Here is a 22,337-nt window from a genome sequence, read left to right as displayed (position 1 = left end):
AAAAAATTCAAATCCATAACTTGATTTTCAAAGATTTATTATAAAAACAAATATTTTTTTCCACAAAATGCAATAAATCCATTACAAGTTTTTTCCAAAATGCTATAAATCTATTGAATCAATATATAAATGTGCATTCATCTTTGCCATGACATATTCATTTAGTTGACTGAACATTAATGGCATTAACCAAAACACTTACTTTGTGATATTAAGAACACTGTAATTGCTGCGGTTATACTTGGGACGTCGTTGCTCAACATTTTTCACAGCGATCAGCTGTAAAATGTTTTGGTCCTGCTCGATTTTCGTTGACTTTGAGTAAAATAATGTAAAGTTTTTCATAAGATCCTCTGGCGTCAATGTGTTAGCAAGACAAAAGCTTCAAGCTATCGGGAGAACAGGCACCCGGCTCCCGAGTACCTCTCACGTAAATTATTAGATGTTGATTACATTTCTTTCCCGTCACAGAAAACCACCACAGGTTTATCAATGTCATCAAAGTATTATTTTGTTTTTGTTTGTTTGTTGATCACGAAGTACAAAGTAAATGAGGAAAACTGGGATTCTGTGTGTACTAAACGCACCGCCATTGTTTGTTTACAATGTGTGAAATGGTGCGCTGTGATTTGTTGAGCGGATTTATTGCATTCTGAAGAAAAGGGGGAGTGGCGTTTTTTGGAATAAAGGGAGAAAAGATGACAGAATAACACAGCAGATATTGCATTTTGCGTAAAATTAAGAATTTACTTTAAAATACTGACCTGATATAATAGTAACAATTTTTTTTATGCCGTTTATCACGTTTTGGAACCAAACTCTTCATATATATTTGTTGTTTGTAATGAAAAGACACTCGGATGTAAAGCAAAGTCTGACAGACAGTAAAATTACCAATCATTATTAGGGCTGTCACAATGATTAAATAATCGTCTCACCCTGATTCATTGACCTCATTGTGATGATTTCAGATCACCGCAATGATTGCAGATCTCTCTAAAAAACACAAGGGGGAGCTGCAGCGCCTGTATAAACCAGACAGTAGATGGCACTCCTTAACCAGCAATTTCAAATTTAGAAAAGTGAAGAATGCTATTCTAAAGGATCTGCAAAGAATTGACATGTGGTCCAGTTCTAATATGACAGTAGTAGGATTAGCTACTATTTGAGGCTCATTCTGGTATAGTCAGTTTATTTTGATTGCATTTTTATTTTCAGGTATTTTTCAGAAACTTTATTGTGTTTATTTCATTATGAAAAAGATAGATTGACAGATATTTATTAAATAATTAAATGTTGTGTATTAATATTTTCTGCCAGGTAAACATTGTGAAAGATTTAATTTAAATAATCGCAACAATGCTGGATATTATTTCATGAACAACAAAAAATTATGAGAATTAAATGTCAAAGCAATAAAACAGGCAATTAATATTTGTTAGACAATTAACCGCAATTACATAATCGTGATAGCCCTAATCATTATTCACTTTTTAACATGATGTTATGTTGGACACTATGGTGTGCAGAAAAGTTTTGTTCAAACAGAACCGTGAGATGTCAGATCCACATTAATAATGTCTTGTAAATAAGTACTTTACTTTAAAGGTGTTTATTTATAAATATTATACATTTCAAATATTTATTAAGTTTCACCAATTTTCAGTGTGTCTCTCGTTTACTGTAATTATATTTGTGCCTTATATTGGCCATAGTGCTTTCTTAAAGGGCAACTATTTTATTGCTAAAAACAACGTTATTTTGTGTATTTGGTATAATACAGTGTGTTTGCATTGTTTATGGTTCAAAAAACATTATTTTCCACAAACCGTACATTTTTGTAGCTCCAGATTTTAAAAAAGGAAAAAGACTGACTTGGAACAAATCAAAAAAGTGCCCCTGACGTCAGCCGAAAATGTGATGCTCCTTACTACGTTTGAAAGATTCGCTCACAATGCAATGCTAACAGAAGTTAACTTACAGGCTAATGCCGAAGCGTGAGGAATTATGATAATGTCGGTCTTGTCTACATCACCAATCCCAGGAAGTAAACTGTTGCCTACAATCCGTGTTTTGTTGTAGTCCAAGAAAAGAGATTTAAATTGGAGACGATAACTCGCGTCATCGTTTACATTGGGATTTGTACCTTTTGCATTACGTTAACATGAACTAATACACACTTACACACCAAAGGAAATATAAAATCGTTAATCGGATCATTGGTGCCCTTTAATATTGGTATCGGGCATCGGCCATTAAAAAAAAAAAAACATATCGATCGACCACTATTCAGAACAATCTGTGAAAATATAACCTTGTTATAATAATGTCAGGAGACGTTATATGCGAACATATTTAGCTCATACTGTTGTTAAAGTCTTTGCATTTTATAAAGAAAAATTATAGGCCTTTATTATTTGACCTGTAATGATGTTTAAATAATTCATTTCTGTTTTAGGTGGATACAATTTGGGCATGATGTCACCCTTATAGTGACCTAAAAAGTTGGATGGACTTTACCCAGACAATGTTAGTACTGTTAGTAATTCCATCACATTAGTCTCATGTTAACAAGTATAATATTTGTGGCTATACTGTGTTTGCATTAAGTTTTATCACCAGGCCCAGACATTTATGGCGCGAGATGAGTTAAAATTATGTTCTGTGCTAATCCCTGTTATGCCACAAAGGGTGTCACTTACGGTTAACTGTCAAACTGTTCGTTTAGATTAGCGCTGTGCATTTGTTGATTTTTAAGTCGGGCAGTATCATGCAACATTTAAAAAATGCACCTACTGTATGCTGTGCTATTTCGGAAAATATTGCTAAATATATGATCTCCATTTATGTCTTTAATTTGCATTAAAAAAAAAACAATTCATATAGACATTCTCGGTTAAATCATATTTACTTGGAAAAGTAGAGAGAGGTATTGACGTGAGCTCTAATTCTGTATAGGCTTGAGCCAAACAATACAGGAATGATAGCAGGGATTGATTTCACATTCATAGCAGAACACACGCTGAGTCTATTTTTAGTGTCTCGAGTTAATGCACACCCAGGTCGGAATCCAGAAATGCTGAAGTAATAGCCAGCACTAATTCTGCTTTATACCAGTCTAACAGGAATGAAACACACACACACACACACATGCAGCTGTGGGTTCTGATATGCTTGATCCATCATTCGATTCGGCTCGACTGCCAATCTCCATCCATCAAGACATTAGGGGTCCACAATGACAATGGTTTAGCCCATTCATCTCGGGTGCCTTTTTGATGTGTTTTTTACAAGGTATCTAAATTGTCCCACTTAGCTGAGACAGCCATGCCCGAACCTTTTATAGTTTCCCCCCACTCAGCGTTTACTCCGTGACACTGTTATATGACCTGCGATAGACTCAAGGCCACAAGGTCCGCAAGAGTAACATGAATCAGAAGTTCATAAAAGTTTTAAATGACACATATTTTCGTTCGTGTCCTTGATGATGAAGGCACAGAATGATAAAAGAGAGCAAGAGAACAAGCGGAGGACCTCTTAGGTAAAGGACACACTCAGCTGCTAGATTAACTCATCAACGGCACATTGCTGGGTGTCAACAGAAATGTTTCGCACACAAGACCGGCAAGGAATGAATACCATTTGGAGGTCAGCGGTGGCCGCCCCCCCGAGTACCTCGGCCCGCTCGAATGTTAGCGTCTGCCTTTTGAAAACCCGAGGTGTCATCTCCCACCGTCTCCGGGAACTGCAACATGGCCAGACGCTAGCGGGTTTAGGTTTGCAGGCTGCTAATGATTACAGAGAGATACGTGACTGATAATTGATTAGCTGAAATCTTCTGTCAATAATATCATTTGCATTTTCTCAGCCTGAACATGCTTTGCTTGTGTTTGGTGCATTTAAATTACAGTATGTAGTTTGGCTAATATGGCAACTACATGATGCCATAGACAAACCACTTTTGGTTAAGTTGTTTGGTTATATGGTGTACAGGGTAATTTAAACAGCATACTCTAAAAATGCTGGTTTGTTTCTACCTGTGGTTGGTTCAAATATGGACATTTTTTCTACTGTAGGTTAATGTAATCTAGCAGTTGGGTTTGTCAATATTTTAGCTAACCATGGGTTGAAACATCCCAGCATTTTTTTAGACCGCAGAAATATATTGATTCACCATTGAGTGAAATTTGCTGTAATTATGCAGCTGAAAATGTTTCATGTTTATTTAACTTTGAACAAACTGTTGCCAGTTAATAACATAATTGTAAAATCTACAGTAAGTTAATGGCAGCTAGTTGCCATTAATACCCAGTAATACTGTAATTTTGTAAAAGTGTACAGTAAAGGGGACATTTCACAATACTTTTTTAAAGATGTATATTAATAAATCTTTGGTGTCCCCAAAGTACATATGTGAAGTTTTAGCTCAAATAGATAATTTATTTTAGCTTGTTAAAATTGGCAAGGTTAAGGTGCAGTATTATACCCTTCTGACATCACAAGGGGCGCCAAATTTCAATTACTTATTTTTTTCACATGCTTGCAGAGAATGGTTTCCCAAAAAGTTACTGGCTTGATCTTTTTCCCATTTTCTAGGTTTATAGAAGCACTGGGGACCAAATTAGAGCACTTAAACATGAAAAAAGTCAGACTTTCATGATTCTTTTGAAAGCCATTGCAAGATTTAATGCTCGGATGTTGTTTATGGTTACCATGCACATTCAAAGTAAGTTGAAATGACTTGTAAAGGCAAGTTGATTACTGGTTGCCTTAAGTATAGTGTTTTACAGTGTGGGAATGTTTTGCTGGCTGTTTGTTTTGAAAAGTAATAACTTGCTGCATAGTTTACATCTGCTTTTTTAAATAGTACAAGACGAGTTACACACTCAGTTTACACTGTTAACCCACACTGTAAAAAATATTTAAATCATCTTAGATTTACAAGTCATGTCAACAGAGACAAGTTGTCACAACTTATAAAATATAGTTGAGAAAAGTCAACTTAATTTTATAAGTTATAACAACTAACCTGTAGTTAAAATAACTCATCCATAGTCAAGATAAATAATAGTAAGTTGAAATGACTTGTAAATTCGAGTTGATTCAACAAAACATTTTAAGGCACCAAAGTATTTTTTACAGTGTATTTAAACAATGAATTAAACATCACTTAATATTTTGTGTTTTGCACATACACTTAAAAAAATCTTGGCTTATTTAACTTTTAAGCGTATAAAATCCATTCAACTAAAACATTCAAGTGAAGTGAAATGAACTTAAAATTAAAAATACATGTTAAAAGGAATATACATAATCCCTTGTGCGTGAATATTTTGATTATTTAAGCTTTTTCACAGAATAAAAACTGATAAGAACTTTGATTGCTTAAATATTTCTTAATAAAATGTCATAGAGGTTTAAGCTCTTATATTATTAATGTTGTTTTGTTGTAAATTATAATTTTTGAATTCAATGTTTAGGTGATCAGTGTTTACTTACATGAACCCTGTTTAGTACACTTTATAGTTGTTACTAATTATACCATGGACCTACTAAATGCTGTATTCTAATTGGCTGAGAAATGTTCCATGGGTGTTGATTATTTTTCAATAACCGCATGCCTAACCTTTAAAATGTCTTAAAAATAGGCACCAGAGCAATATTTTTGGTAACCGTGGTATAAGCGGAATAATTGACCCCGGTTCTTTGAATTATTTGAAAATAATGCACACCTGCATTACCACCTTGGGTGTGCATTATTTTCTTATAATTCAACGGCCCGTAGTCAATTATTCCTTACATATTTCAACTTAAAATTAATTAATTTGAAATTACTAGAGATTTTAATGAAAGTTAAACGTATGCAAAAAAACACTACACTTTATTTCTGAATTGTGGAATTTAAAAGGATCTGGCATTTTGTTTGCAGATGACCCCAGAGACCGATGTTGGACAAGTTAGGGGCTATGCAGACCGCGGTATGTACGCAATGTGTCTGTTCTGGCACACAGCACATCACACTTGGGATTGCAACACAAGTACGCAAATCTCTGCACAGTGGGAATATCGTTTGGAAAGCTAGGTTACACCTGTAATAAAGGCCGATCTGTCGTTACGTCCATTCGTTTCCCAGTAATGATGAAAGTCTCTGGAGACGTCACGGACAGGTTATGTGCCATATGCATTTCTCATGTCAGCCGCTGCTGTCCGGCGCTTGACCTGCCCTGCGTAGAGTTTGGTTCAGTTCTCAGGAGGCGAGGGGTGGTGGGAGGTTGCAGAGGGGCAAATAACCACACCGGCCCCGTCAGCTCTAACACTGAGGCTCCCAGGGGCCGGCGCCAGAAGTTCCTCAGCAGCCGGTGGGCAAAAATAGACGTGACAGGCCAGCGCCGCAGTTGCTCAGGCGGGGCGGAGGAGCACGTACAGCAGCGGGATCTGGTTTCCGCGGCTGTCATCGTAGCTCGCTCATTACTTCTGCCTAATTATCTCAGTCTATGTGTAAACAAACATGCTGCCAGCGCACAGCACACAATGTGTTTGTAGCTGCGCTGTACTTCGGGTCGTCTGCGGGCACGGCTTGCCACTGCTAGGTTGCTTTTTAGGTTTTAACTTGCTTAGCTGTAACATGCACTTTTGCGGGTGGGTTTAACTTAGATGTTTTAAGTGTTACCACAAATGCAATTCATCAGATGTAATCCTGTATGGTAGAGCAATGCATTAGCAACACAAAGATCAGGGGTTTAATCCCAGGGAACACGCGTACTGATAAAAAAAGTGTTTAGGTTGAATGCTCTGTGACTCACTTTGAATTAAAGCATCTGTGTGCATAAATGGACATTAGTTTTAGCATGATGGGATTTGTTTTGTACTTTTGGTTGAACTTAGGCCAGATGCCATATATAATTTGATGTGAATAAAAACAATGCTTATAGTGCTTTGGCTCAGGTCCCCGGTTTGAGCCCTGGCGTTTTCTTGTGAAAAGTTTGCATGTTCTCCATGTGTCAGCATGGGTTTACTCCAGGTACATTGTTTTCCTCCTACAGGCCAAAAACATGCAGGTTAGGTGAATTAGATCTGTCAGATTTCCCCTTTAGTGTGTATTGATCAACTTCTGTGGATTAACTTGTGTGTAAATTAACCAGTTCTCGCCATGATTATAGTCATAAGCACTATTAGGACAGGATTAGTTTTCCAAATGACGTTTGAGTTTCAGTGTTGTATTCTCAGAGGTGGAAGTGTTTGTTTCACGCATTTAGAGTTCCTTACCTGATACTGATATTACAGTGGCCAGTCTCAACAGTGTACGAGATTTGGCTCGTCTTGACTTAATTTTTTATTTTGTTGAATGGAAATAAACATCCATGTATGAGTGAATGGGATGCAGAAGTACAATATACACGCGTAAGACCTTACAGCGTTTTTAAAAGATATTGCTGACAAACACATACATTCGCATTCGAATGGGATTAAATTTCTCAGAAGAACTCTAAAGCCCTATTCGGACGGGATTAGTTTTACAGGGGGACCTCTGAGAAAATCATGCTTTTCAGAGGTCCTCTGTGTTTTTAATCCAGTCCGAATCGGCCATGTCAGTGTTTTTCTCTGACGACCTCCGTAAGAATTCCAGAGCAATTTACCTACTGTGTTTCCGCCGAACTCAGAGGTCCTCTGTGTATTTAATCCCGTCCGGAAGCAAACGTCTGTGTTTGCCCGCAATATCTTTTGAAAACGCGGTTCATTTCGTGTTTTGGCCAACGTGATCTGCCGTAAGGTCTTACTAATGCGCGTATATTGTATTTCCTGAGTCCTGTTCATTCAGATATGGATGTTTTTACGTATTCGGCAAAATAAAATAATTAAATCAAGACGAGCTGAATATCATACACTGTTAAGACTAAACACTGTAATATCATTAACATTATAAGAAACTCCGTTCAAAGTTGTTCAACTCCGGAATGGTAATGTTAATTAATTAATAAAGATATTAAATTTTATTAATCATTATTTCTTCATTACTTTGTGTTTGTTATAAGCAGACAGTTATATAAAACACGTAGGCTAACGTTACTTTAGTAGGATTTGTATATTTTATTTTGATTTGTTAAAATTAAATTAATAAATTACATGTTTTGATTTTGTCATGATTTTACATTTAAAGCAAAATATTTAACATTACAAACACGCGTATCCAGAGCACGTGCTACTGCAACGCCCAAATGCATGAAACAGACACTCCCATCTCTGGAATAGCCTGCATCATTTTAATCCCGTTCGAATCGGTACATAAAATCACAGACGTCCTGGGGGACACGCTGAAACTCAAACGTCGTTTGGAAAACTAATCCCGTCCGAATAGTGCTTAAAGTGTATGTTGCAGGTTAACCACCACTGTCGATTAATGGGTACATAAATCACTCAAGATATGTGTATAATTTTTAAAATGTCTCAAAAATGGTCTTAAAGACCACTTTTTTTACGTTTTTGGTATTAACGGTTTTTTTTAACGCAATTCTGCGATGACGTCACGTTGGGGAGAAGTTGAGAAAGACTCAGCCAGAGCCATAGAGATAGATGAGACATTTATTGCTATTTAATAGTTACCTATATAATTTGGAAATCATATATACATCGTAGGAAATATATAATGTGTTATACTGCAAAGTTACCTTGCTAATTATTATTTATGATATATGTGGAGATAAATAAAACTTCGCAAATCTGCTGATTTGATCCATTCATGTCCTGACCACCAGGCTAGAGATTTTTAAACATCCTTAATCCACACTTACTAGTCTATCAAATAATATCTCAAATATATTGTTTTGTGAAATAAAAGGATGCTTTGTTATATTGTTTATGCGATTATAACGAATCACACGATCATTTTATGCAGCAGCAGTCAGCAGCTGCAGCACACTCGGATCCGACCGCATACATACTGTAATAAACAGGCGTTCGGCGGCGACAGACTATGCCATTTGAGGAGGAACCGCTCATTGATCACCGTATTTTTATAAATCCTGTACATGTTTGGACCTGCCGAACAGGTTGAGCACTTTTATATACTTTGTTGAGCAGATAGGCTGTACAGTTTGACCAGCGGGCTGCGGGAAACCGGTCGCACATCACGCCGCCAGACGGTGTTGCTAATATAACTCGAAATGTATAGCTATTATCAGGTCGGCCCACCGACTCTCTCGATTGCCATTCCGCTACTGGCTGTAAGAAAGTGAGTGCGTTTGGGTCGCTGGTCCCCGCGAACAGACGTGACGTGCTTCACTCACCTTCCAGGATTAGAGACATGCTGCCAAAACCGTTTGTGCTGAAGATCGCATAAAGTTACACCCATTTCAGGCAGGATCATGGACCCCCTCAAGCCAGCATGCACGAGTATGTTAATTGTTTGTTTACTTTCTACACGAAGATATGCTAACCTTATGCTATCTGGCTGTCTGCCTATCTCTCTATACTAGCCTATCCATCTGTCTGTCTATCTGTCTGTCTGTCTATCTATCTATCTATCTATCTATCTATCTATCTATCTATCTATCTATCTATCTATCTATCTATCTATCTATCTATCTATCTATCTATCTATCTATCTATCTATCTATGTAAATAATCTGCGATATCAGAACTGTACTTTACTCGTCTTTCTATAGTCATTCTCAATGCTCTCAAGGCGGCTTTGGTCAATTCTCTCCCCAGCGTGACGTCATACAGTGCGTTGTGAGGGAAAGGAGAATCATTGCAAATTGCTGTACTTTTTCATACTTTTTCGGGTTTTGTGATACCCAACAACATAAAATACAATGGATAACAATTTAAATGTTTATTATCAACAAGCAAATTGCACAAATTCGTTGAAAAATGTTACCTGCAAAACGCCCTTTAAGTTTGAGAAAAACTGTAGGTAAATTTCTCTTGAATTTTTACGGAGGTCGTGAGAGAAAAACACATACATGGCCGTTTCGGGAGCTATAAAAAACACAGAGGATCTCTGACAGCACAATTTTAGAGGTGCCGCTGTAAAAATAATCCTGTCTAAATAGGGCTATAGATACTGGAAAGGCATTACATCATTACATCTTCATAAATGCATAACTAAATAAATATATGTTGTTTGAACATAAAGTTCTGTCACATGTGTAAACAACCACCCTGTAATGATAAAAATCTGCCCAATGTTTTCTTTAAAGGGGACATTTTACAAGCCTTTTTATGATGTCAAATAAATCTTTGGTGTCCCCAGAGTAAGTATGTGAAGTTTTAGCTCAAAATATAATTTAAAAAATAAAGATAATTCATTATAAGATTTTTAAATGTAGGGCTGCAACTAACGATTATTTTAATAATCCATTAATCTGTCGATTATTTTTTCGATTAATCGATGAATCAGATAAAAAACAAAAAAAACAAACAAGAAAAGCATTAATTTCCAACCCCTTATACAGAACAGAACTAAAATCTTTAGAAATTACACAAACATGTTGCCCCTTGAACATACCTGAGCTGTTACAATAATAATAAAATAAAAATGGACTAACACAAAAAATACACATGTATGCTTTACATCTGCCAAATATATAGACTTTTTTATAATGCATTTCCCATCAAATGCATTTCCCTCTCTTGATGGGATCAAAAAGATAGTATACGAGTATACTCTCAGAAATAAAGGTACAAAAGTTGTCACTGGGACAGTACCCTTTCAAAAAGGTACACATTTGTACCCAAAAAGTGCATATTAATATTGGCAGTTCAAAATTTGTACCTAAATGGTACATATTAGGACCTTTTATAAAGGGTACTGCACCAGTGACAGCTTTGTACCTTTATATTTGACTTTATGTGTTTTCTCTGATCAGATAGCTATCTCATAATTGTTAAAACTGTTCCATTTACATTTGGCCACATAAATGCGTCTTGTGAAAACGGAAAATGCGTCTTCTACTCCCGCGTAAAATGCAAATACACCATTCATTACTTCGGGTTAAAAAATTTAAGATGATGTTTATGCAAAAAAGGCGTCACTTTGTATATTGTACTGTATGTTGGGCTGGACACGCGCGTCTCCTTGCACGGCATAAGCTGGAGCGCGCAGTACAGAGCAGCAGGAGAGTGACTGTGCGATGATTTTACGTACAGGTCCATGACGGGGAAAAGCGTTCATAAAACTCTCTCTCAAAGTTTTATTTCTTTGTTTAATATCATTGGAGTTTGTCACTGGACTTTTTTATTCGTTCTAGAAACTTTTTTTACCGGCTGTCGTCGCTCCATAAAGCATAAGCGTGTCGTCTTTGTTTGTTTACCTCTTTGCCGGCTAACTTCCAGGTGACGTGCTTACGTTTGGGAGGAGAAAAACACTGACATGTGGTTTTCCTCTACCTCCGCTGTTTTTTTTAAAAATCTTTTCTCCGCCCTGTCTATGAGACGCTGAACTCTGCAAGCAACCGTGCGCGAGAGGGACCAAGTGTGTTCACTCCGCTCCGCGCTTATAACTTAAGTTTTTTTTTAATATACTTAAACGTCTCTGCGTCACCCGACACAACGAATCGATAATGAAATTCGTTGCCAACTCTTTTAGTAATCGATTTTTATCGATTTAAACGATTCGTTGTTGCAGCCCTATTGAAATGCCACTTTGTAGATTTACGTAAAAATTTGCCGTTTTGGAGTGTGTCCTTTTAAATGCAAATGAGCTGATCTCTGCACTAAATGGCAGTGCCGTGGTTGATTAAAGGGTGGTATTATCCCCTTCTGACATCACAAGGGGAGCCAAATTTAAATGACCTATTTTTCACATGCTTGCAGAGAATGATTTACCAAAACTAAGTTACTGGGTTGTTCTTTTTCACATTTTCTAGGTAAGTAGAAGCACTGGGGACCCAATTATAGCACTTAAATATGAAAAATGTCAGATTTTCATGATATGTCATCTTTAAATCCCCATCTCATGGCACAAGTTGTTGCCATTTTTCTAAGCAAACTGATGTCACTTTGCGTAGGCCCCGCCCACAACTGTCCAAAGACCACAGTTACTGTGCGTTCACACCGTCACCGGCGAGAGCGTCAAAATGGCCGGAAGTCATTCATTTTTAATGAAAGCCCACGGCAAGCAGCAGCGCGGCGTATCTTCAATGGTGTGAAGGGGGTCGCACACCGGCCATGCAGCTCAGCGCTGCACCGTTCTAAAAAACTCGAAAACATTGCTTTCTATGAGTATACGCAGACCGGCACGGACAGGCGCCACCTACGGGACCAGCTACGACTCAGGAAGTTGCTCAAATTCGCCACAGAGCACCACTCACATAGTTTAACATTAAATAACATCATATTTGTCCCAAATCGTTAACGATTAACATTGGCTGCTAACATATATTTTGCATTTTGAAGTAGATGCTATCTGACAAAGCTTGCGCTATTTAAGTGTCGAGGAAAGTTGAAATCAACTCAACTTTATGGTAATGAGCTATGACGCTGTTCGGCGGCAACCAAACGAAAGGCAGAAACGTTTGCCGGCAACCAATCGGAAGGCGGAAAAGCATTTCAGAGAATGCATTCTAGCGTCAGAACTGTCCACTACTCTTTTTCTATAGCGTCGTTGGCAGGGCAGCCAGAGCGTTTATTGACGCTCTCGCCGGTGACGGTGTGAACACGCAGTTAGATTATTATTTCTATTTTAAATCCACTTTGCATAATTCATTGCCGCACATTCATTATGAACAAATAATTAAGGTGTTTGTCCTATTAAAAATGTATACGTTTTCAGTATTAGATTACAGTAGGCTAAACAGGGAGGGGAGCAGCAGCTCATTTGTATTTAAAGAAACACACAAAAATCAGCACTTTTTACTGCACACCCAAACATGAGCCTTTACAGCATGTTATAATAAATGATATTTAGGGTATTGGACCTGAAACTTCACATGACTTTCTGTGGACACGTGAGACTAATATTATATCTTGAAAAATTGCCATATTAAAAAATAATAATATAAAAACTAAATATAAAATGGCTAGTATAAAATTTTGCATATCAAAACAGCATTTAAAGTTTCAGGCTCCAGTTTGTACTCTTAATAAGCTGTAATCTCACTTCATATTGACTGTTGGCTTTACACTCGAGGCTGTTGCGATTCTGCTAAACATTGTGGGAGATTGAAAAGATGATTTATGATCATTAGAAAGGTCAAAGCAAAACTGGAATCCATCAGATTGATCCATCAGCGAAGCTCTACTGTAATAAACTCCCAGTCCTCCGTCCACACCTCCTGTCACAGCACAGCCTTCATGGTCTGTTTGATTTCTCTGGCTCTTCTCATTTCTCTGTCATGACACGTACCTGCTCAAGAAGGCCTGACCGCAAACTTTCACCATGAGAGGAATCGTGGTGAGGCTCTCTGTCTTTTTGGGACTGCTTTGAGTGTTTTCTCATCAGGACAATGAGAAATGGAGTGAGGGGGACACGTGATGACTGGATGAGGGTTCAGGTTGGACCGGGGCCAGTGTGAGAGAGTTTGGGGCCGGTCAGTGAAACTGTGACTTGTCTTATCAGACCGGTGTGGTTTTTTCACTACATTTCACATTCATTGATTGTGTGTGGGTGTTTTTATGTCTAACAAACTCAAGCATCTGGTTTTAAATGGTAAATGGTAAATAGTGTTTTAGATTCGTTATGTAGCCAACCTGATGTACATGCGGTTCTGTTAAAATAGCAAGTATGACTTGTAATAGGCTACAGTATGATGTATCAATTGGTTGATTATATGTTACAAACAGATTTGTTATCGCTGTTTACCACCACTGTGAAAAAGCACTGTGAGTAGTTTTAGCCCATGGTTGGGTCAAATATTCAATTAAATTTTATTTATATAGCGCTTTTCACAATTGGTAATTGTTTCAAAGCAGCTTTACATTAATAGAAGCAGAGGAAACACAGAAAAACTTTACAAGCGAGACTTTACAAGCGAGCGTATTAATAATGTAACGTATAGAATAGGGTGCTAAGTTATGCCAATGTTGGCTGACTCCCCGGGGTTGAACCCCCCCCCCCCTAGGAGAAAAAAGTCCTAGGAGGAAAAAAACCTTGGGATATATATATATATATATATATATATATATATATATATATATAGGTAAACGGATAAGGAGATTAAACGGGTTCCGCCGGTGGTCGTTGGTCAGGCATCGGCTGGGCATTACGTTGAAGGACGGTCAGTAGATCAGTGGTGTGTTGACCAATCGAGGATGAGACAGGGAGAGAGAAACAAAATCCTATTAGTGTAGGAGCTGTTCGCAAGTCATGCCAGTTTCACACAGTGTTGTGTTTTTATATCTTCTTGGTTCCAGACAGGCTAACTATTGCGGCACAAGTATGTTACCCAGACGAGTTATGTGAATGCTTTGTTCCTTACAAGCTAAACTTTTCATTGAGCCATATTCAGTTTGTTTATACTTGTAACCTTCTTAATAAAAGACTTGACCTTTGAGAACATCCACATTTTTGGACTACAGGTTTTCAATTACCCTACTGTAACATTTCAACTACGGATGATGAATTTTATCTTATTTTTATTTTGCAAAATTTAAACACCATTTTTTAAGTTGCCCGCCTGCCATTTTACAAGTTTGAGATACCAAAACAAATTTTTTTAGTCATTATTAAAAGTAATGATAATCTTTAAAACTAAATAGGTTTCACAGAATAAAGTGACAAGTCATAAATCAGGTATTAAGTTATTTTTATAATGAATAATACCCTCAGACACAAAATATGCATGTCTTGTCATTGACCTGTATATGCTGTATGTCTCTTAAAAAAATCAATAAAGGATGCTAAAAAGACCTAAGACAATTTTCAAGTAAATTTCAAGTTTCAAAACTCGTCTCTGAGATTACGTTTAGACGGAAACGATCTGAAGAGAAAACGCAAAAGTTGCGTTGCATTATCACTTTTTATTCCACGTTTATGCGAGCATTTCCACTCTGGATGGTGGTTTCATTTTTTGCGTTTTTAAGCCCCAAAAAACGCAGTCGGCGTGTAAACATCCGATAAAATAACGCTGTTTTCACCCTCGAGCGTTCTCGTGTAAACAGGGCCTGAGACAACTCAGGGTGGAATTTTGTCATAGGAGCCTTCAGACGTAACTGAGGGAATCTGTCTCCACTGTGAACCGGAGCCTGAGAGGTCAGAGGTCAAAGCCATGTCACAGCAGTTATGTTAATAATGATGTGTCTACATGGAGCCAATCTGCTGATAGATAGGATGAGCCACTGTTGCTTGCCATTCACATCCAATCCTTGATCAAAATAAATTTCACTCTACACCTGCTGAAATAGCACACTTGACTTTAAATGGTACATGATAAAACCATAGAGCCATGTTTGATGTTGTCCAATAAAGTTTTATACTTTTGATTAAAAACTAAAAAACAAAATTCTGTGAACACACAAACAAAATACAATTACAAGTATTTATCTGTCACAAAACGATGATTTTGCTTCCTGCGCAAGACTGTTGCCAATACATCACTTGTCAATGACATCTGCCATAAAGCCAAACTTCAATATCACCTGTTCAACACGCACAGATTACTTAAGACACAGATAGATTACATCAGGAATGTTGAGTCAATGTGACCCAGTCCAACAGTTTAGAACCGTGATCTGCTCTTTATAATTATACCGTATACTAATCCATGTGTCCGGTCGTAATGCCACATGAGCACATCTCTACCCTAAGCTCTTCTCAAATTCAAAACCAAAACAGCATGCTAATTCAATAAGCTAATGGAGGATAACACCACACAAAATAGGGATTGATAGAAATACATGCACATGTTCTCAAATGCTAATTAGTTATTGGGTTACTTCGGCTATCATGCAAGCCGTGCATGGCATAAACCCACCACACTTAGCTTCTCAGCATCACTTTAATAGGAAAAATAAATACTGGCACCTGCTCTTCCTGAGGTTACCGCTGACTCATGACCCATCAACAAGGCAGAGCCGGTAAACAAGGTATTTAGCCACGTCAGAAGATGGTATAATCGGATTTCTGATGCATGCATACGCACCAGTAATGTCCACTCTACAGTAAGTGAATATGTTTTGCATGTAAATAGTCGAGTGTGATTCAAAGACAACCGTTCAGCGACAGCGGAGATCTGTCAAAGTGATCCTAAAGTGCATTGTGATTCATTGCAGTTTAAACATCATCTATGTGACACTTAGTAGTTTGGAAACATAGGTTGGGTGAGGAGTATTTTTTCTACTTGCCATTTTTACATGTTTAAGCTAAATATATATTTTTTATTTGTCTTTTCGAACACTTCTACACTTAAAAAGTGGTTGGGTCAAATATAAACGGCTGGGTTTGGCCCTAAGCTCTGGAATGATTTGCCAACTGATGTCCGAGAATCAGATACAGTCGATCACTTTGAGTCTTAAGACTTTTCTTTTTAACAAAGCATTCACATAATTTGTCTAGTAACTGTACTTATCTCGCAATAGTTATTTCTCTAAAATACAGAAAAATAGCTATGTAATGGATAGGGTGGTACAAGCCTGATCTGTCACGGTGATCCGTGTCATGTTTTGTGTCTGTTTTATATTGTCATCACCTGGACACTTGTTAATTATCATCATTCATTCCACCTGTGTGTCATTAGTCTTTGTGTATTTATACCAGTGTTTGTGTCACAGTCTTTGCCGGATCATTGTCATTGTCATTACTACCCTGTCTGTTCCCCGTGTCACATTTTGGATGTTCCTGTGTTGCTGTTTTACTCCTCGTGTTTTGTTTCTGTTCATTTTATATTAAATGTTATTTATTTCATGGTGAACCCTGCACTTGCGTCCTCACTCCTGTTACCAGTCGTGACAGAATGATCCGGCCAGACTGGACGCAGCGGGTTCACGGAGGGCGGCTCCCCCAGGAGTTTCGTCGAGGGGGAGTAGTGACATCGGGGTTCATTCCCCATCAGCCCCGATGTCTCTTGGGGACCACCGTGAGCGATCGCTCGCTCCTGCGAGCATGCGGGAGGAGGATCGGCCCAGGCGGTCCCCCAACGGTTGAGTCGTCGTCGACGGTCCCTCGGAGAACCACCATCCTGCTCGCAGGGGGATCCGGAACGGACCACGCCCGATCATTTCCCCGGGGTGGCTACCGTGAGAGGGTCTCCGTTTCCGCGAGGGGATGGGAGATGACTTCCGGGGGCAGCTGATCGTCGGCGATTCCCAGGAGGGGGGTAATTCGTCTGCCTCGGTTCTCGGAGCGATCGCTCCGGTTCTCCTGGCGCAGTCCGGCCTACCGTTCCTGTTGGTCTCATCCCGGCGGCTGCCGGCTTCGCCAGGGTCCCCAAGCCCTCCACCCCTCCCTTGGACTCTCGCTACCAGACTTTTGTGTTTGTTTTGTTTAGGTGAGTGTCTGGTAGCCACTCTTAGAGGGAGGGGTCATGTCACGGTGATCCGTGTCATGTTTTGTGTCTGTTCTATATTGTCATCACCTGGACACTTGTTAATTATCATCATTCATTCCACCTGTGTGTCATTAGTCTTTGTGTATTTATACCAGTGTTTGTGTCACAGTCTTTGCCGGATCATTGTCATTGTCATTACTACCCTGTCTGTTCCCCGTGTCACATTTTGGATGTTCCTGTGTTGCTGTTTTACTCCTCGTGTTTTGTTTCTGTTCATTTTATATTAAATGTTATTTATTTCATGGTGAACCCTGCACTTGCGTCCTCACTCCTGTTACCAGTCGTGACATGATCTCACAAAAATGTGTATATATTATGAGTTGGCTAATTCGTATGAATTCATACGAAGTGAATCATGAAAAATTGTACGAATCTCATGAAAAAACAACAACGAAACCCAACCCCTAACCCCAACGTCACAGGGGTCAAGGCAATTCGTACAAAAACTTACAAATGTGGTGGTAATAATAATAATAATTCATTTTATTTATGGGCGCCTTTCACGACACTCAAGGACACCTTACAATAAAAACAATACAGTCAAAATACATAATACAAATAAGTTTTTCCACTGTTTAATTTAAGAAAATTAAATGTAAACCACTGTTTGATCTCAGCAAGACAGTCGGTAAGTTTTGATAATGGAAAATTTGAAGTAGTGTCTGAAGAAAGATAAAGCTGGGTGTCATCAGCGTAACAATGAAATTGAATACCGTGCTTTCTAAAAATACTACCAAGGGGCAATAGATAAATAATAAACAAAAGAGGGCCGAGGACAGATCCCTGAGGGACTCCAGTGGCTACACAAGTGGGCTTTGATGTATACTGTTTCAGCTGAATTAATACAAATTAGCCAACTCATAAAATATGTACGATTTCTTGAGAGAAAGCGTTGGTGGTACACTTGTGTCAGGTGGTACAACCAGTGTAAAACTAGACCAAACGGCTATTTTATCAAACTCATTTTAAGAAGTTTATGTGTTTATGAGTTTGATGTCACAGGCAAAATACCAGCATCTAAGTAGAAGTCTGTTAAATGTAAATTCATTGCAGGGGTCAGGTGGTGCAACCAGAAAGGCAAATGGTGCAACTGCTATGAATGCTCTTAAAAAATAAATAAACAAATAAATTAGACATAAGAAATAATTGTAATAAGCTAATAATTTTATCAAGCATGACACCCGGAGTGCATTGAAACTTATATAGGAAATTAACGATTATTGGTTGTACTACGTGATATTTAAGTGAATAGAGATATCAAAAATATTGTAAAAAACATTAACATTTACTGAAATGTTGTTCAATAAAAAAAACTTTTTAACACATTGTTCCTGACTCAAAAATAGGCATTACTTACATTTTTGTAAAAAAGAAATAAAATACATTTTTAGGAGCTTGTTTTGTCATTGACCCATACATTATTAATAATAATTATTATTAAAGCTTATTTTTTGGTTGATTGCCTAAATTAAAGGTGCAGTGTGTAATTTTTAGAAGGATCTTTTGACAGAAATGCAAAATAATATATAAAACTATATTATCAGGGGTGTACAAAGACCTTTTTTAATTCACCGTTATGTGTTTATTGCCTTAGAATGAGACGTTTATATCTACACCGAGGGTCCCCCTACATGGAAGACGCCATTTTGTCCCGCCATGTTTCTACAGAAGCCCTTAACGGACAAACTTTTTTGACTAAGTTGTCTTCGATGATGACATGTTTGTCCGGTGTTGGCTACTGTAGTTTCTCTATGTGTTTCAAAAGCGAGGGGTGAGCAGTGGACTGAGCAATTCGCAACCTCACCACTACATGCCGCTAAAATTTACACACTGCACCTTTAAGGGAAAAAAATTTCATTAATAAATACTTCTGGTAAGGTTAAATTCATTCAGATTAGTTAAGTGTTAAATAAAATAAACTATTTGTGAACAACATACAGTATTTATAAAGACATGATTGATCTTTGTTAATTCTTACACAGTTCATTGTTAGTTAATTGTCCATAAACTATGATTTTATGTATTTACTTTTATGCATTTAAATGTTTTCTGGAGGGACTTACAGTGCACAAGCTCTACGTTTATTTCTCATATATGTGTGTTTCATAAGGATGCAAACCCATGAACTTTTACTTTGCTAACGCAATGTTCTATCAGTTTGAACTTTATTGTAACATGCTACCAAATTTTCATTTATTGATTTTTTTATTATTCATAATTTTTATAATAAATTTCATAATTAATCAATTTCCTTAATGCCTCCTTGGTATTTTTACAGACACACATAGTGTCTTTAAAATCCAAACAGTAAATCCCAAAAAAATGACTTTAGTTGGGATTTCACAGACAGGGTTTTTTTTTGAGTGAGCACACAGTACAGTTCATTGAAAGCTATGATCACAATATTCTGGATCTTCTTTTTGGAGTCTGTCTACAGAGTGAGAATACATGCAAGATCTCACAATTAAATGTAAAACATCTGACTTATAGGCGCCCCTACAACCACTTCTAATAACTGGCATAACTTCTATAAAGTAAACTAGTGATGAAAAGGTAAAAGAGACTCCCTCAGACCACTAAGTGTAAAATAGTTTGCTCTTATACTAAAAGCAATTAAATGACTGTTATGTGGCTCGTGGTAACATATGTTCTGTGTTGATGTGCAGGCCGCAGAAGGGGGCGGGTGAAACGCAACCTTCGTAAGCCAGAATAATGTGGAAATGGTGTGGCATTTGTTGTCCTGTCGGCTTGCTATCCGATAGATGCTATCCTCTTACACAGACGAGCCTCTTCCTCGCTCAAGACATTCACAACTGCTGCCAAGGCCCAATAAATCAGCTAGTATCAAAGAGGTAATGTAACGCTCTCTGGATTTCGGCATATGTGGAATCAGAGCATGTCCGTCAGCGGGCTGAACCACTCAGAGGCACGGGGGGGCGGAGTTCATAGGGCCGGTCTGACATTTAATGCGGACCATATGCGGACGGCCGCACGGGGCGCTACCTGCTTTTATCCTGCTTTCAACATGTTGTTGGATTTCTCACAAAAGAGATGAGATCTAATAAAGAGGAGTACATTTAAAACACTTGTAGGATATATCAAAGAGCAGTTGATAGTTAAAAAATATATACAATTACATTTTTTGGCTTGCAAAATATTGTCACATTATTATTAGAATATACTGTCAAGTGTTATCCGGTTTTACACAAGCACGCCTGTTGTTGTAGTAAATATTATTGTCTACTTTAAATGTCATTCTTTAGCAGGTGTATAGGAAGGCTTTACTATAAATTTCTTTAATTTATGAGCCTTCATCAACAATTACAGTCACAGAGCCAAAAGTTGTTGAAATGCTCATTTGTATCAAGTGAGACAAAAATTTAAGCGTGTCTGCTGCTGTCATGAAGACTCAGTCCATCTTGACGTTCAAGACGACATTTGCTGTCATCTGTGGTTTTAAGTTCCATGAGCAACTGAAACAGACATTTTGGCCTACTGTATCTCTCTCTCTCTCTCTCTCTCTCTCTCCCTCTCCCTCTCCCTTTTCCTCTCCCTCTCCCGCACTTTATGATGATCAAACTGTATTGCTATTCTAGAAGTCTTAAAGTTACCAATCTGAGGCTTAACTTTATTTCAGTCGTCTCAGGAGGGTTACGCCAGTGTGACATATAAAGAGTTTTGTTGCAAAACGAGATAACTCCGTTTTTTTAATTGTTCAGAAATCTCGTTTTTGGTTGTGCATTCCAATTAATATAAATGCAACTGCAGTCGGTTTGTTTTGATTTAAACCTTCATAACTTAAAAAATACAACTAAGTAGCACAATAAAACAAAATAATAACATAATAATAAACATGTTTTGACAAAAATGTTAAAAAATGGATTTATCTCATTTTGCAACGAAACTCTTCATTTTTCTAATTTCAACTTGTCAAACACCAGTCATTAGATTATTAGTAGACTGTTGGCTTTATGTTTGCTAAGACTTTATTGTGATGAACCCCTAGCAGACATTCAAGTGAATATTTTATTTATGAGTAACTTTATTTATAAGTAACTTTGCAACAACGTTACAACTTATTTTGCTAACCCCTTCTCCTAACCGTACCCTTAACAGTCTACTAATACTCTAATGAGTGGTGAGAGGTAAATTAATGATAGTTGATGTAGTTAGTTGCAAAGTCTCTTATAGTTAGAAGAATGTCTTAAGTTGACCATTAAGATAAAGTTTAATTGTTTTTTTTATTCATTTTTTTCTCTAAATCAATGACATTTTCTATCCATTTAATGCAAAACTTTGGCATGACAGATGATCTGTTTTAAATTGTTGCTGGAAACACTGCTGTGTTTTAGGTTAATAATTTATAATGGTTATTATTATCAATTACACTGAAAAAAAATCTTGTAAAATTGACTTTAAAAAATCCTTGTAACAATTTGCACAAATTTACTGCTCTTTTAAAGGGACAATAAGTAGGATTTACCCCATCTTGTGGTGAAATTGTATTTTGCATTCAAACGAACAGTGCTCTCTAGCGCCTCGCTTTTCCAAACGCGTGTTTCAACTACGGAAGCCGTTATGTAATCAATGATCTCCTTGTTCGTTTTAGCTAGTTCACGTGTTCTGGATGAAAACGCGTTGTGGAAATGAGTTGGTAGGCTAGTGCTTTTATAGTTTGCTATTATAGTTTATCAATACGGCTGAATGATATGGAAGCCTCCTTGGACTTAACCGTCCAATGTAAATAAAGAGAAAAAATTCTAAGCTTACAAAGAAAAGTCAGATCACTGGCAGAGGTCATTTGACACCAACAAGGACATAATTATGAATAAAGACATTGATTTTGATTAATAA

General features: G+C 37.5%; 1 long non-coding RNA gene across 1 annotated transcript in view; it reads left to right on the top strand.

The window, feature by feature from the left end:
• The window catches only part of LOC141350131 (uncharacterized), a 79,480-nt gene that overhangs the window by 54,753 nt on the left and 2,390 nt on the right, over positions 1 to 22,337 (top strand). Inside the window, exon 2 of the long non-coding RNA XR_012358130.1 lies at positions 5,930 to 5,978. This is a non-coding gene — a long non-coding RNA (uncharacterized lncRNA). The remainder of the gene's footprint in view (positions 1 to 5,929; positions 5,979 to 22,337) is intronic.

This window comes from Misgurnus anguillicaudatus, chromosome 16 (assembly GCF_027580225.2).
Source record: "Misgurnus anguillicaudatus chromosome 16, ASM2758022v2, whole genome shotgun sequence".
NCBI lineage: Eukaryota > Metazoa > Chordata > Actinopteri > Cypriniformes > Cobitidae > Misgurnus > Misgurnus anguillicaudatus.
Note: the sequence above shows the minus strand (reverse complement) of the source record. Positions and strands in the feature narration are given on the sequence as shown.